The following is a 13,717-nucleotide window of genomic DNA, read 5'->3' as shown; positions in this document are numbered from 1 at the left end:
AAAAGTACACAACGTCTCATACTAAGCAGTAATAATCAAAATTACAGTACATTGTAAATATCATATTTTGCCCATTCTAATAATAATCTTTTTTTTTTTTTAACAAGCTTTATTTTATTATGTTCAACTGTCACCAAAACACAAACACATGTACTGCGCAACATAAATCCCTGGTTGTTCGAGGACAGATTTTCTCCCCCCCCCCCGTTCCCCTACCCCCTTCCCACTCCCACAACGTAACTCTGGTGGTATAACCAGGTGTCCAAACAGTTTTGTACTCGAAAATTGCCCAACATTGTCTTTCGCAATTCCGGGATAAGCTTAGAGGCAAAGAGGTCAGTAGGTCCTTTTTATTTCTTTTTTAACCCACGGGTCCTCCCCCACAGGGTCACAGCCCTGATACGTTCTTTAAGATGGCTGGCTTGTGGAATTGATTATCCCTTTCGGCTGTGAATTTGTGAAACGGAAGCCATACTTTCCCATAGTTCTGATATTTATTCATTTCTAATGCACTAACTTTTTCCATTGCCATAATTTTCCACATACGCACCCACCACATCGCCAGTATCTGGCCCTGTTCCGATTTCCAGCTGGGAGCCAGAGTGATTCTCGCTGCTGTTAACATGTGGGTGATCAGCGTTGCTGTCCCTCCTGTAGCCCCTTAAACCTCTTCCACTACCGCCCCCAAGAGGACCACCTTTGGACACATTGTTAACTGTATGTCCAAAATGTGGCCTAAAATGTCTTTCCAAAACATTCCTATTTTAGGACACGTCCACCACATGTGTCCCATATCACCCACTTGTCCACATCCCCTCTCTTGGGACCTCTGGGTTTGCCCTATGCAGTCTCAGTGGAGTCATGTACCATCTCAAATATATCTTATAGGCACATTCTTTAATTGTGGAGCACCTGAAGCTTTTCTGGGCCCTTCCCCAAATTTTCCCCCATTCCTACTCCGATATGGGCATGCCCAGATCTTGTTCCCAACTCCTCATAAACGTCAATTCATCTCCCATTGCAGCCCTATCCAATAAACGATAAAATCTCGAGATACAATATCGAGATCCCTCTTCTTGGAGCCCCTTCGTTGTAAGTTCCAACCCCACCAGCTCCCTACCTGTCGCTTTACGGCACTCATTGGATGTGATCCAATGTCTAATTTTTACATAATGGAAGCTTTCATTTTCCGGAAGGGCGAATCTCGCTCTGCACGCCTCAAACTGCATGGGAGCCCCATCTTGAAACAGATCCGGTAGTGTTAGTGTGCTCCTTCCCTCCCAATTCGCCCAAAAACCCGGGGTTAGGCCCGGGGAGAACTCGCCATTGTGACCCAGTGGGGTATGTGGACACTTCCCTGAGCTGAGCCTCCTCGCACCCAGCGCCTTGTCCCAATGCCTGAGTGTGTTTATTGTGGAGGCCAGCAGAGTCCCCCTAGCCTCTCTTATTTTAGCCTTCAGGAAGCCCAGATACCCCAATGGAATGCTCGTCACCTGCTGTTGCAGCTCACATGACCCTCTTTCCATCTCCCTTGAAGACCAGTGCAGCATGGGGACCATCTGGGCCCATCGCGAGGTAACAGGACATCTCTGGAACTCCCAACCCCCCCATTCCTGGGACCCTGAATAGGATCTTTCTGGCCACCCTTGGCTTATTGCCCCCTCACGCCCCCCCACATGAATTGTCATCTCTTTCTGGAGACTCTGTGAGCTTGTGGGGGAATCATCGGTAGCGCACTCACCACATATAAAAATCTGGGAAGGAACGTCATTTTGACCGCTGTTATTCTTGCTAGCGAGGACAGATCCTGCATGTCCCACCTTTTAAAATCTTCCCTATGACTTCTCAGGAGACCCGGGACGATGGCCTTATAATTCCCCTGCTGTGTGGGAGTCAGTTTTACCCCCAGATATTCCAGATGCTCCTCCTCCCACACCAATGGGCTCCCCAGACTCCCTTCCCCGCCCCCCATGTTCCTCTGAGATATTAAGTGCCCTCGATTTCTTGAAATTAATCTGGAAGCCCGAGGCCTCAGCGAAATTTCCCATGAGTTCCAACACCTTCGGCAGTGACTCCCCAGTATCTCTTAAGAACAAAAGTACATCATCGGCATATAATGCCACCTTATGTTGTTCCTCCTCCCCACCACACCCTTTATTGATGGATCCGACCTTATCGTATGCGCCAATGGCTCCATGGCCATAGCAAACACTAGCGGGGATAGCTGGCACCCTTGTCTCATAGCGAATTGCTATGGGCTCAGATTGCTTCCCATTTATATATAGCTTCATGGAAGGGATCTGAAAGTTTGCCCAAATCATATGTGTAAATATTTCCCTGCACCACAAATGGAACAGCAGGAGTTTAAGGTTGTTCCAATCCATGCTATCACATTCACTGCCCTGCAAGTGTTATTCTGGGTGTGTCTGCCCATTATAAATCCCACCTGATCCAGGTGAATGATTTTAGGAAGGTACCTTATCAGTCTAAGTGCTAACATTTTAGAGTATATTTTGGCATCACCATTGAGTAGTGAAATTGGGCGATAACTGGAACATTGGGTGGGGTTCCTGTCGTGTTTCAATGGCAGGATGGTCGTGGAGGGCCCCATATCCCCAGGCACCTTTGCTGTTTCCCTTATGAGGTTAAAAGCTTTCGTCAGTGGGCCTACTAAAACCAGTTGACATTTTTTATAATATTCATTCACAAACCCGTCAGGGCCTTGAGCTTTGTCCCCCGCTAGCATATTTATTGCCCTCCCTGTCTCCTACTCCGTAAAAAGGAGCTTCCAGTACCCTCCTGTCTTCCTCTGTCAATTTTGATATGTCTCAGCCTTCCAAGAATTTTATTTGATCCTCTTAACTAAGGCCCCCCCCTCCCACTAGGGTTTTAGCGTAGAAATTGTATACATGATCTCTCGCTCTTCTTCCTCTCCCCATCGTAGTTGCCCCTCCTCGTTCCTCAACTGTGAAATGTATTTTTCAGCCTGTCGTTTCCTCAGTTTTGCTGCTAGGTTTCTGTTTTCCTTATCCCCTTTGGTATAGTATGTTTGCTTAGTACAGATTAGTAGTTGAGCCGATCTTTCAGCCAAATGTGCTTCTAATTTAGCCCTGACCTTCATCGGGGCCCTCCACGCCCTCCTGGATCCCGTTGCCTTTTGTAAGGCCTCCGCTTCCCCAACCTCCTTCTCCAGTGCCACTCTCACCCTTTCCTTCCCTCTCATGTATGCCGCCGTTTGCCCAATAAAATCCCCCCCACATTACTGCCTTACTAGCGTCCCACACCACTCCCCAGTTCATTCCCTCTGTGTCATTCTCCTTGAAGTGAATCAACGTGTCTTTCATATGTGCCCTCACCACTGGATCCTTCAGAATAAGGTGATTTAATAGACATGCTTTCCGCCCTTTTGGTGTGTTCACTAGGGGCTCTCAATGCAGCACCACCGGTGTCTGATCCGAGAGAAACCGCCCCCCAATTTCTATTTCTGTTACCTGGGGTATGAGTGTGTCTGAGACCAAAATCATGTAATTTCGGGAGAATCCCCTGTGAACTGCTGAATAGTGAGTGTAATCCCTGGACTGAGGTTTAAAAAAATGCCATGTTTCTATCAAATGTAGTTCCCTAATGAATTCTGCCAGCGCCAACGTATTCCTGCCATCAGCCTGTGTTGCAGGGAGGGTTCTGTCCATATGTGGGTTCATCACGCAATTAAAGTCCCCACCCACTATTACCTTCCCCCACACGCCACCCTGCGATTTTCTTCCATACCTTTAGAAAGTGGTCCTGATGCTCATTCGGCCCGTAGATGCTCACCAGTGTCACCAATTGGCTTTTTATTACCCCCCTCCCCCACCACCACTAGAAATCTCCTCTGGATCTTTATGGACGAATCACCTCTGGATCTTTATGGACGAACGGCTTGACAAATGCTGCATCTTTGGCTATTAGAATTGCTACCCCCCTTTTCTTTGTGCCACTGGAGGCAAAGAATTGACTCAAAGATTTTGTATTTGAGGCCATTTCATCTTTCTCCAATAGATGGGGTTCTTGTAACCAGGCCACTTAGGTCCACAACTCTACCAGGCGACACAGGATCGAGCGCCATTTGTTAGGGGAGTTAAGTCTCTGGATGTTCAGTGACACCATATGGATATCCGCAGTCATCCTATTCCCTTACAGCCCCCTTTGAAGATCTCGCCTCCCCCGACTACCCATTTGCTCACCAGATACCACCAAAACTCTCCCCCTTAGCACCCCAAACAGTGAACTCCCTGCCCCCCAACAGACCCAAAAACTTGTCTTCATCGACCACAGGGTTTTATCCTTACCCAGAGTATTGAGGGTTTATCCAATCCCCCGATCCCATCCCTCCCCCTTTTCCTGCACCATTACCAACATCATTAACCCCCAAAATTTACCAGGTAGCATCGCTCTAACTCTCATCTTACCAATTCAATTCTCGAACACCTCAAGTGCTCAACTATATTCATCCCCCCCCCCCCTCCACTGTTTTCTGTTTGCTTTTCCCTTTCAGCTGAGGCCGCATTGATCTCCCTTGTTCTTTTCTTCCTGACGGCAGAACCATATCCTCCTCCTCCGGGTCCCCATTCGATTCTGATGACTGTCCCTTCTCTCTCCTTTCCATGATAGAGGCCATTTCTTCTTCTTTGGAAATCGCAAAATGAAATCCGCGCCATTCAAATCTTAAGGCACATGGAAAGCTCCATCGGTAATGGACCTTGAAGGAGCAGAGCCAGTCTGTCACTACTCTCAGCCTTTTCCGTTTGAGCAGTGTCGCCTGCACCAAATCCTGAAACAAGGCCAGCAATGTATTTCTGAACCTCACTGGCTCCTGTTTACGGGCTTCCCTCATGATCTCTTCCTTCACTTGGTACAGGTGTAGCCTGGTTAGAACATCCGGTGTGAGGTGCCTACTTAGCTGCCATGCCGAATACACCCGATGGGTGCGATCCAGTACTATCTTTCGATCACCCGCCTGCTCTGCCCAAAATATATTGGAACAAGCAACGCACATTCTCCTCTAGGTCCTGATCCAAAATTGCTTTCGGAATCCCCCTGATCCTTGTTATTCCTTCTTGATCTGTTTTCTGTGTCCTCCTGTTTGTCTAGGATATACTGCATCTGTTTGTCCACGGCCTCCACCCGTTGAGTCAGTGACTCTTGGCCGTGCTCCTGCTCACATGTGAGCATCTCCAGTTCATCCACTTTCCTTTCCACTGCCATGACGTTTTTATTACTGTCTGAGATGGCCTTTGTTAAGTCCACCGTACTTTCTTTGATATCTTTTTTGAGTTCATTCAGCATGTCTTGTAGATCAGATCTCCTAAGCGGAGGGTCGTCTGCCATTATGGGGGGTGCTGGTGGAGAATGGATCTGTGCCCTAGTCTGTTGTGCCCGTTTTGGGGTCTGCGCACTCATCATGAGTGTTTTGATGTCTCCTGATTGTGGGCCCTTGAGCTTCCCTTGGTTTTGTCTGGCCATGCTCGCAGGTTGGCTATATTGTGGCTTTAACTTTCTCCCTTTGGGGAATCCTATGTGCGATTATCCGTGTGTGGCGAGCACTCCTGGCTCCCCCTCACCTCCTTGCTTCTGTTGGGCACCTAAGCAGCATTGATGATCCTGTGGGGCCTCTCTCATTGAAATGCCTCTGGATCCTTGCTTTCTGCCCACACGCGCATGGAAGGCCCATCCAGCTCACACCCCCTTCATAGGCGCCTCTCCTCTGGCCTGCCCGTCTGCCGCCTGCTCCGTTCACTCCCTCGGGCCCGGATAAGCCCCTTTTATTCTCCTGCCGCACAGTCCTGTGGCTCTGGGCCTTCTACCCCACCTTGGATGCAGTCCAGAGCACCCCGCATTGCATTCTCGTCCTTCGTGCTCCACACCTTGCTCTTCCGCCTCAGTGGGTCTCCTCCAGCTCCTCCCCCCTCCTCACTTTACGTCCGATGCCCCTGGGCTAGCAGTATTATCCGTCTCTGCTCCTCTGCGTGATCACTGCTGTCAGCTGTTGCAAACCTCTCCGGTTATACTGGCTTCTCCCCCCTGCAATACCCTGCAGGCCGTGGTGATTAGAGTTTATGCCTGGAAGTGGAACGCTTCTCTACTGCGTTATGCTGAGCTGCGGTGTCCTTGCCGCACCTCCAGCAGTTTCTCCGCTGCATCGGAGGGGAGCACAGAACCCCAGCTGGCACTCTGCGCTGTTCCCCAGTTTACTTCTGGAATGCACCGGCCTCCGCCTGCCGTTGTTCACTCCGGAAATCTCTGAGGCACCATGACCCACTCCTCGGAGCCTGCAGGCATCGTGTTTTCATGGGTCTGGGGGTCCAATGCAGGCGTGTTGAATACCTCCCTCTCGACCCGTCCCCCTGCCACTCCTCCTCGGGGGTGTCTCCCTCATTGGGCCCCTGCTGCTACAGGATCTCATCAAACGTGCTCCTCCTCCGCACGTTAACTCGCGCTCGCCTTCTTGCTTCCCCCGGCTAGCCACTTCAAATCAGAGCTCTGCTAACTCCTTCTCCGCGCCTCTATCAGCTCCAAAGTCGGTCCAGACCGTCTCTCACTCTCGGGGGACCCTCACCTGTTTTTTCAGGGTTTTTAAATTTCCAGAAGGGGTATTAAAATCGCCAGGACGGGATCAGATGATTCTCAGTTGTACATGTAGCCAGCATTGTGCATTACAGTTGTACAATTAGCCAGCATTGTGCATTACACACCAGTGCCAAAGCCGGCGGTAAAAGGCAATACTGCTGTCGCAGGCGCTTTCTTTTGTATGTGTGTGTATGTATGTATGTGTGTATATATATATATATATATATATATATATATATATATTTTTTTTTTTTTTTTGAAAAAAAATTATTTCCTTTTCTTTTTAAGTATTCCGGTGCGGTTCATGGACTTGGGCGGCTGGTCTGGCCGGATCTGGAGATCCAGCTACACATCTGGTGCCAGAAATCCGATCCGCTGAGAGCTGGCCCAATGACCAGCACTGGGTATAGAAAACCCAACCTTTGGTATAAGCTTGTACTTCAGAGTTTTGGTAGCGTGTTCAGCAGCCAGGCTTATCTCAAAAGGGGGTCAGTGTGAGCTGTAGTTGAGCTGCACAGAGATTTACAGTTACAAATATTCAAATAAACTCTTGCACTCAAGGTTTCTTGACTAAACAATTCATTCATTTATCAGTCAGTTAGAATAAGCCTTCTTCAGAAGGGAGCAATATAATAGTAACACTCAAATACACTTCATGAAATGCACACTATTAATCTCTAAATCAGTAGATACCCTTTTGGGATGGTCCACAGACACTACCTACATTCTCAGGTGACTTCAATTGCTAGGGTGCTGGGGACATTAATATATCACTGTTGCATTTAGAATCAAATAGTAATAAGTCAAAGGAAAAGATTATTTAGAACATACAAGAGACCACAAATATTCTTAAGCAGGCAAATACTTTTGGATCCCCCCAGAAAGACTAATTCAGTACAAGAGGCTAAACCAAAGTCAATGGGCAAAAGTCTTATATAGGATGAAGCACCTCTGGTAGGTAAATGGAAAAGTCTTTGCACAAGAATCAAATGTAGGGCCACAAGCTGATTAGACTTGTGAGTGGTAGAAGATGCAACCAACTCTACAGCAAGAGGTAAGTTCTCTTAGACTTTGTACAGTACCTTTTAAAATGAAGAAAAGATGCAGCAGATGACTCCTGTTCCTGTGCAGCCCTGCAGGTCTAACTGTTCCCGGTCCTCAGTCGTGGGGACAAGAGGGTGGACGTCGGAGGACTCCTGCAATGCACTGGGACGGTCAAAACTTGCAACTGGCAAACTTCACTTTCAGTGGCTGTTTAGTGTTTCAGCTCCTCACGTCTACCGCAAATAGCAACACTGCGGTTCCTGGCTGTTGAGATGGACTCTCCTTGCTTCTGGGAGCCCGTACTTTGTTGAGGGTGCTCAGGCTTGCTCAGTCATGCTTCCTGGGAGTCCGGAGGATCTTCCTGGAGCGATTGGCCAGCTTAAGAGCAACGCACACAATCTGGTGTTCCTCTCCCTGGCTATACGGTTTCCAGCAGCAACTCTGTAGCAATTCAACCAGCTCCGAGATGGATGTCCAGGTGGCTTACTTTGGAGTTGATTGGTCCCACCAACTCAAAGGGAGAAGGTGTCCTTGCAGGGGCTTCTCTGTCGATGCAAATTTGGCGTTTCGGCACTGCAGCTGGGCTTCACCGGGCAAACCAACAGTCCAGGAGTTGCAGTAGGCTTCCTCTTCAAGTTCTTTTTCGGTTCCTTCGTCCAGTGGTCGACTTTGCCTTCCAAGCCAAAAGACTCACCTTTTATACAGTTCTCTCCCATTCGTTCCAGCATAGCTGTCAGTCACCCAACAGTGTGGCTGTCCTTGCCGGACAGTCAGCCGGTCCCTCAGCCGGCCTGTCAGCCGGCCAATCACTACAGAGTGCATTTGGGTCTCCAAGGAAACTAAGCACAGGGAGTTTCGGGCACCCCCCTCACTTCCTGCCTACCCCAGACACCCTGGAGCCAGAGGCGGGCTTCACTCGTGTATCCCGCCAAAGGCAAAGTGAACAATGGGACCAAACCTGGTTTGGCACGCAGAGTCGGTCTCAAGAAGGACCTTTCCACAAAGAAATGGCAAAAAAAGAACACCTGGGCCATTTTCACAAAAATGGCACCCTTGGGTGCTTTACCGCAGCTGCGAACGCAGCCCACGGTAAATGGACACCACGGTAGTTAAAACGAAACCACTGCCACCAGCCATTCAGTGAGAAAAGGGTAACCTAAAAACACGAGAAGCTAGACAAAGGGGATACTAGGTAACCCCTGCAGCACCCTATTGTATGTGTGCTGGGTCTAGAAAGTTACAAGTGTATGTAAAGTCAATTTCACTTTACTGCTCTCGGAAACAGTCGTTTATCCCAGAGATGGTACTGTGTGACACAATGTAAAAGATTATGCCTATGGAGTTTGTCAGGCTTCATAACCAAAAGAAACAGTGTACAAAATCACATTAAAATACATAAGCGAGTGGGGAAAAAGGGTCTCACTCTCTCCAGGTAAAAAAAAGTCCTCAAAATCCAGCAAAGTTGCTTGGGGTCTCTAAGGTTGAGGGAATTAGCAAATTTCTGAGAACTCTCCCTAACACTGGTATCTCAACAATGACAGGTTTAACAGTTCATAAGAAGGCCAATGAAAGAGGTGTACAAATAAGGCAGGATCTAGAGGTTTGGGGACTGTTCCCCCTTAATGGTAATCTGAGTGGGGATATTCCCCCAAATTCCACTTTGTACAATAGTTAGGGCAGATCCACCTTGGTTCACATTTTTGCGTCAACTGATTTAAGTGGGGGGGAGGGCGAGGGGGTGTTAGCCGTTTATCCAACATCCCTGAGTGACTATTGCATGTTGGAGCTTACCATGCGGTTAATTAGGTGGTTACATGTCTTTTCATCTAATTTTTTTCAACGCATTTTTTTCACCTAATGTAGATTAATAACACTATTTTCGATAAAACAAAATTCAGCGAAAGATTAAAAAAATCTTTCAATCAACATTTTTCGGTGAAAAGGCTGTAGGTGACAAACATTTCGGTGAAAAGAATTTATACCCAATTAGGTCGGTGACTAATTGCCTGGAAAATCTAAATGTGGTGACCAGGCTTAGAGACCATACAGCTATTTGGCGACCTAAGGTGTCTCACAGTCCTGTTCTGGATTAGTTGCAAAGGTCAAAGGGAAGAGGCAGGAAGATTTAGAAAGAGGCGTTTGCAGTAGTCCAGCCTAGAGAGAACCAGGACTCTGAAGACGGTGAGCTTCTGGGAGAAAGTGAGAAAAGGAAAAATACCTCCTGAGGTGCAGACAAATCCACCATCTATTGCAGGCTTGTCCAACCGATTTGAATGTGGGGCCGAAGCATTAACTTTTTGTCACCCAGTGGGCCGACGAGCCAAAAGTCAACAACCTCACCCAAAGTAGTATATTAAAAAGCAATATTGTGTGATCTTTGACACAATAGCATCACAGGCAGTGATAACCATGCAGTCCCAAAGATAGTTTTTGGTGTTGGGGGCAGTGATCAAAGGTTAGTTGCTTGTGATTTCTCTCAGTGTGTATGTGTTCATATTTTTCGGAAATAGTGGGGGCAACACAGCGTAGCGAGGGAGCTATAAGGATCTAGGGAAGTTTGGTGGATCCCAACCCCCTGCACTCCCCCAAGAATTTATTTTCAAATATGGGGTTGAAATGATGCATTTTACATCAGAAAAAGTTACCAAAAAGACATAGGTTTACGTTCAGTTCACCAACAGCAGACAAGAACATTTTACAACACAACCCATTTTAATGATCAATGTGTCCACAGTGTAAGACAGCACGGTTACTGATGTATCACATTGTCATGCTGGTTTTGCCCACAATATGCCTCTGTAGCAACATGTCTATGCTGGCTGTTCCCAATTTAGGGAATTTAGCATCCCTTGTTCCTCTCCGCTACAGGCACCAGTTCTATGGCGCCATTCTCCAGCAGGGATTTCATTTCCTGCACAAGGAGCGGATCTGGACTCTTCAAAGAGAGCTTCCCCGGTGGATTGTCGTGAGGCCTCTGCCGGAAAGGAAAACAGTAGTCGTGGGCTATGATCTCCAGAACCCACACATCTGAAGTAATGGCACACCATTCTACAAGATGCTGCACCAGCCTTCCCCCCAACCGTCGAACCATGGAAAATGGCCTCATGACTGAGCGGAAGCGGCTGCGGCAGTGCCTGAGGGCAAAGAGGCAACTGCTTGAGCGGCTTTGGCACCTCGAGTACCTTGTTTTCCACCTCTGGTACTCCTACGTTGGCCCCTTTAACTGGAAGCCCCCCTCGATCTACTACAGGAAGAGTAGTATCGAAAGGAACCTCCTCTCCATTGCTGTGCCCTAGGACGAAAAGGCGGAGGTTGACGTACTGCAGCACTCAACGACTTTGCTGCAGCTTTGGAGGTCTGCAACCTCTCAAGGCTCTCGTCAGCCTTGCTGCCAAAAAAAATGGACACATCAAAGGGCATGTTGAGAAGCCGGGACTGTACATCAGGAGCAAACCCAGACTTACGCAACCACGCAAACCTGCGCATCACGGTGCTCGCCGCCATGGACCGGCTGACACAGTCTGCCATGTCCAGACCAGACTGAACAGATTCACACATGGCATCCTTGCCATCCTGAACGAGGGCAAGAAAACCATCCCGTTCCTCCGCTTTGGGAATATGTTCAGCCGCCAAAGATAAACAATTCCACAGAGTATGTGTGAATCTTGCAAGGGCACAAACGGAGTTGGCTGCTTGTAAAGCCATACCCCCAGAAGAAAATACCTTCTTCGCCCAACAGTCAAAGCGTTTGTCATCCCTATCAGGAGGGATTGTAGGGTACGTCGCCTGCTTTGCTGGGGCCGTAGCCACCTGTACCACCAAACTCTCCAGAGTGGGTTGCGTGGACAAGTAGCAGGGGTCGCCACTGGCTGGACGGTATTTTTTCGGCAACAACTTATTTACTGCCGGAAGACTCTCCGGAGCAGTCCAAGCTGCCGCCACCCTTCTTTGTAAGGCCATATGAAATGGCAACACAGGGTCAGTGGGTGGACCTTGGTCAAGGATATCTGTCAGGTCATCCTGCAGAAAATCCACAGGTGGAGCAGACCACCCCAGATACTCCGTCACCCTCGACATGAGGTGCCTGTACGAGGAGTCAGCATGTGTACCAGGCTCAGGCATGCCGAACTCAACCTCCGGGGAGGTATCAAGACCACTTGCGTCATGTAAAGATTGACAAAGGTCTTCCAATTGGCTATGGCCAGACAACAGGTCATCAGGAACCTCAGGAGGCACCTCATCCTCAGACCCTTCCTCAACCTCTGAAATGTGCTCCAAGGGTTGGAACAGAGTATGGGTTGAATATAGGCCGCACAGACTTGCCGAGCGCCTTCTTGGGAGCTTCCACAGCTCTCCAGGGTGCCTCCGGCACAAATTCTTCAAAAGGCGTTGAGGGCGCCCATGGGAGTGGTGTCGACATCAACCGAGGCGCCGACGACTTCGACAGCGGCTTTGAGGCCGGAGCCCCGAGCGCATCCTTCGACGGCCTCAGCGCCGATGGCGTCGATGGCTTCCTCGGAGCCGGAGCCTCAAAGTCCCTCGACGGACATGGCGCCGACGCCTTCTTCGAAGGCCTCACAGGCTCCAATGGTCTCAATGGCATCGAGGACCGGGACCTGGGAGCGGGCACGATGGCGATCCTCCTTGTCTGACCGGGACCTCGAAGGTTCCCGGTGATTGCGCCGACCGCCCGAAGGCATGCGAACGGTGGCTCTAGAGAGTTCTGTACCGGCTTCTCTCGAAGGCGCGGTCGGAACGGTGCCCTGTGACTCAAATCACCATCATCTCCTCATGGAAGGCATCCCATTCTGCCAGAGATGGATGCTTGGTGGGACAAGCAACGAAGAGGACTGGGAAGGAGACCGATGATGGCGCTTCCATGCATGCCTCGAAGAGGCCGAGGAATGGCAGGACCCACTCCTGGAACGAGACCCTCTGGACTTACGCCAACGCGGACAGTTGCCCCTCGAATCGTCGGTCAAGGGTCCAGCGGACTTCGACTTACAGGGTTTGGAAACCCTACCCGCTGACAGCTTCTTCTTCCGCTCCTGGAAGGCCTTCGACGTCAAAGACTGGCATTCGTCGCAGTCATCCGTGGCGTGGCTCTCACCGAGGCACCAAAGGCAGACGCTGTGCGGGTCCGTCAGAGACATCTTGGAACCGCAGTCCCGACACTTCTTAAAGCCCGACTTTGGGGTAGCAGAAGACGAAGACATAACTTTGTTAAACACAACGATATTCAAAGAACCGATTCACAAGAGAGAACCGAGGCACGCCGAGATTTCGAAGCAAACACGTTCGCGGAAAAAAACGGAAATGAGACTACGGGCATCGTCCTACTTATAACATCCGGTGACGTCGGCCGTCGGAGGAGGTCCTCGAGGGAGCGTATCGACGCATGACACCTACGCCGAAAAAGTTTTCCGAAGCAGCACAGCTGTGGTAATTACTGTCAAAGATGTGGAATACGTCAGAGGAACATCCCATCCAAAGAACGTTACTAGGTAAGAAAGTAACTTGTTCTTCTGTTACAAGAGCAGGTCCTCTGTGTGCAACCAACCTACTTGCGCACTTTACCTTTTCTTTCTTTCACCAATAAATCAGGGGAAAACTACCAGAAATGGTGCATTTGAGTATCCTGCATTTGGGGACATTGCAGGGGTTGCCACATCCGGTGTGCAATCGATGAGCCTCACCCTGGGAGAACCACCTTAGTGAGCATGGTGTCTCCTCTGCCATGTAAGTATAAGTTGGTTCAGGAACAGCACGGCTGGCCCCTCGTGTGTGGCAATGGAAACACAGGGTGGCATCGTGCGGAAGGACTTTCCCACAATGCTCTGTTTCCAGTGAGATTTGCATCTGGCGCTGGCAGCTGCCCGCCTGTCTGACGGGCCCAAATAGGGAGGGAAGGAAGGCCTTCTGATGCTGTTCTTGCCTTTTGGTTTTTTTTCTTCTCTTTTTCCACCCTTTCTTTTTCTTATGCTCCTCTTCTTCTCCTGCTGCTCTTCTCCTTCTCCTGCTGCTCCTTCTTCTCCTGCTGCTCCTCTCCTTCTCCTGCTGCTCATCT

The 13,717-nt window shown here is 49.3% G+C and overlaps 1 protein-coding gene and 1 non-coding gene across 2 annotated transcripts in view; one reads left to right on the top strand and one right to left on the bottom strand.

Annotated features, from left to right (window-relative positions):
* Positions 1-13,717, top strand: part of KRIT1 (KRIT1 ankyrin repeat containing) — a 1,383,280-nt gene that overhangs the window by 91,530 nt on the left and 1,278,033 nt on the right. The window lies entirely within an intron of this gene.
* Positions 13,235-13,397, bottom strand: LOC138570442 (U1 spliceosomal RNA). The gene has a single exon (XR_011303500.1). It is a non-coding gene; the product is annotated as a U1 spliceosomal RNA (small nuclear RNA).

This window comes from Ambystoma mexicanum, chromosome 2q (genome assembly GCF_040938575.1).
Source record: "Ambystoma mexicanum isolate Mex_15411 chromosome 2q, UKY_AmexF1_1, whole genome shotgun sequence".
NCBI lineage: Eukaryota > Metazoa > Chordata > Amphibia > Caudata > Ambystomatidae > Ambystoma > Ambystoma mexicanum.
This window is presented reverse-complemented; position numbering and strand designations above follow the sequence as displayed.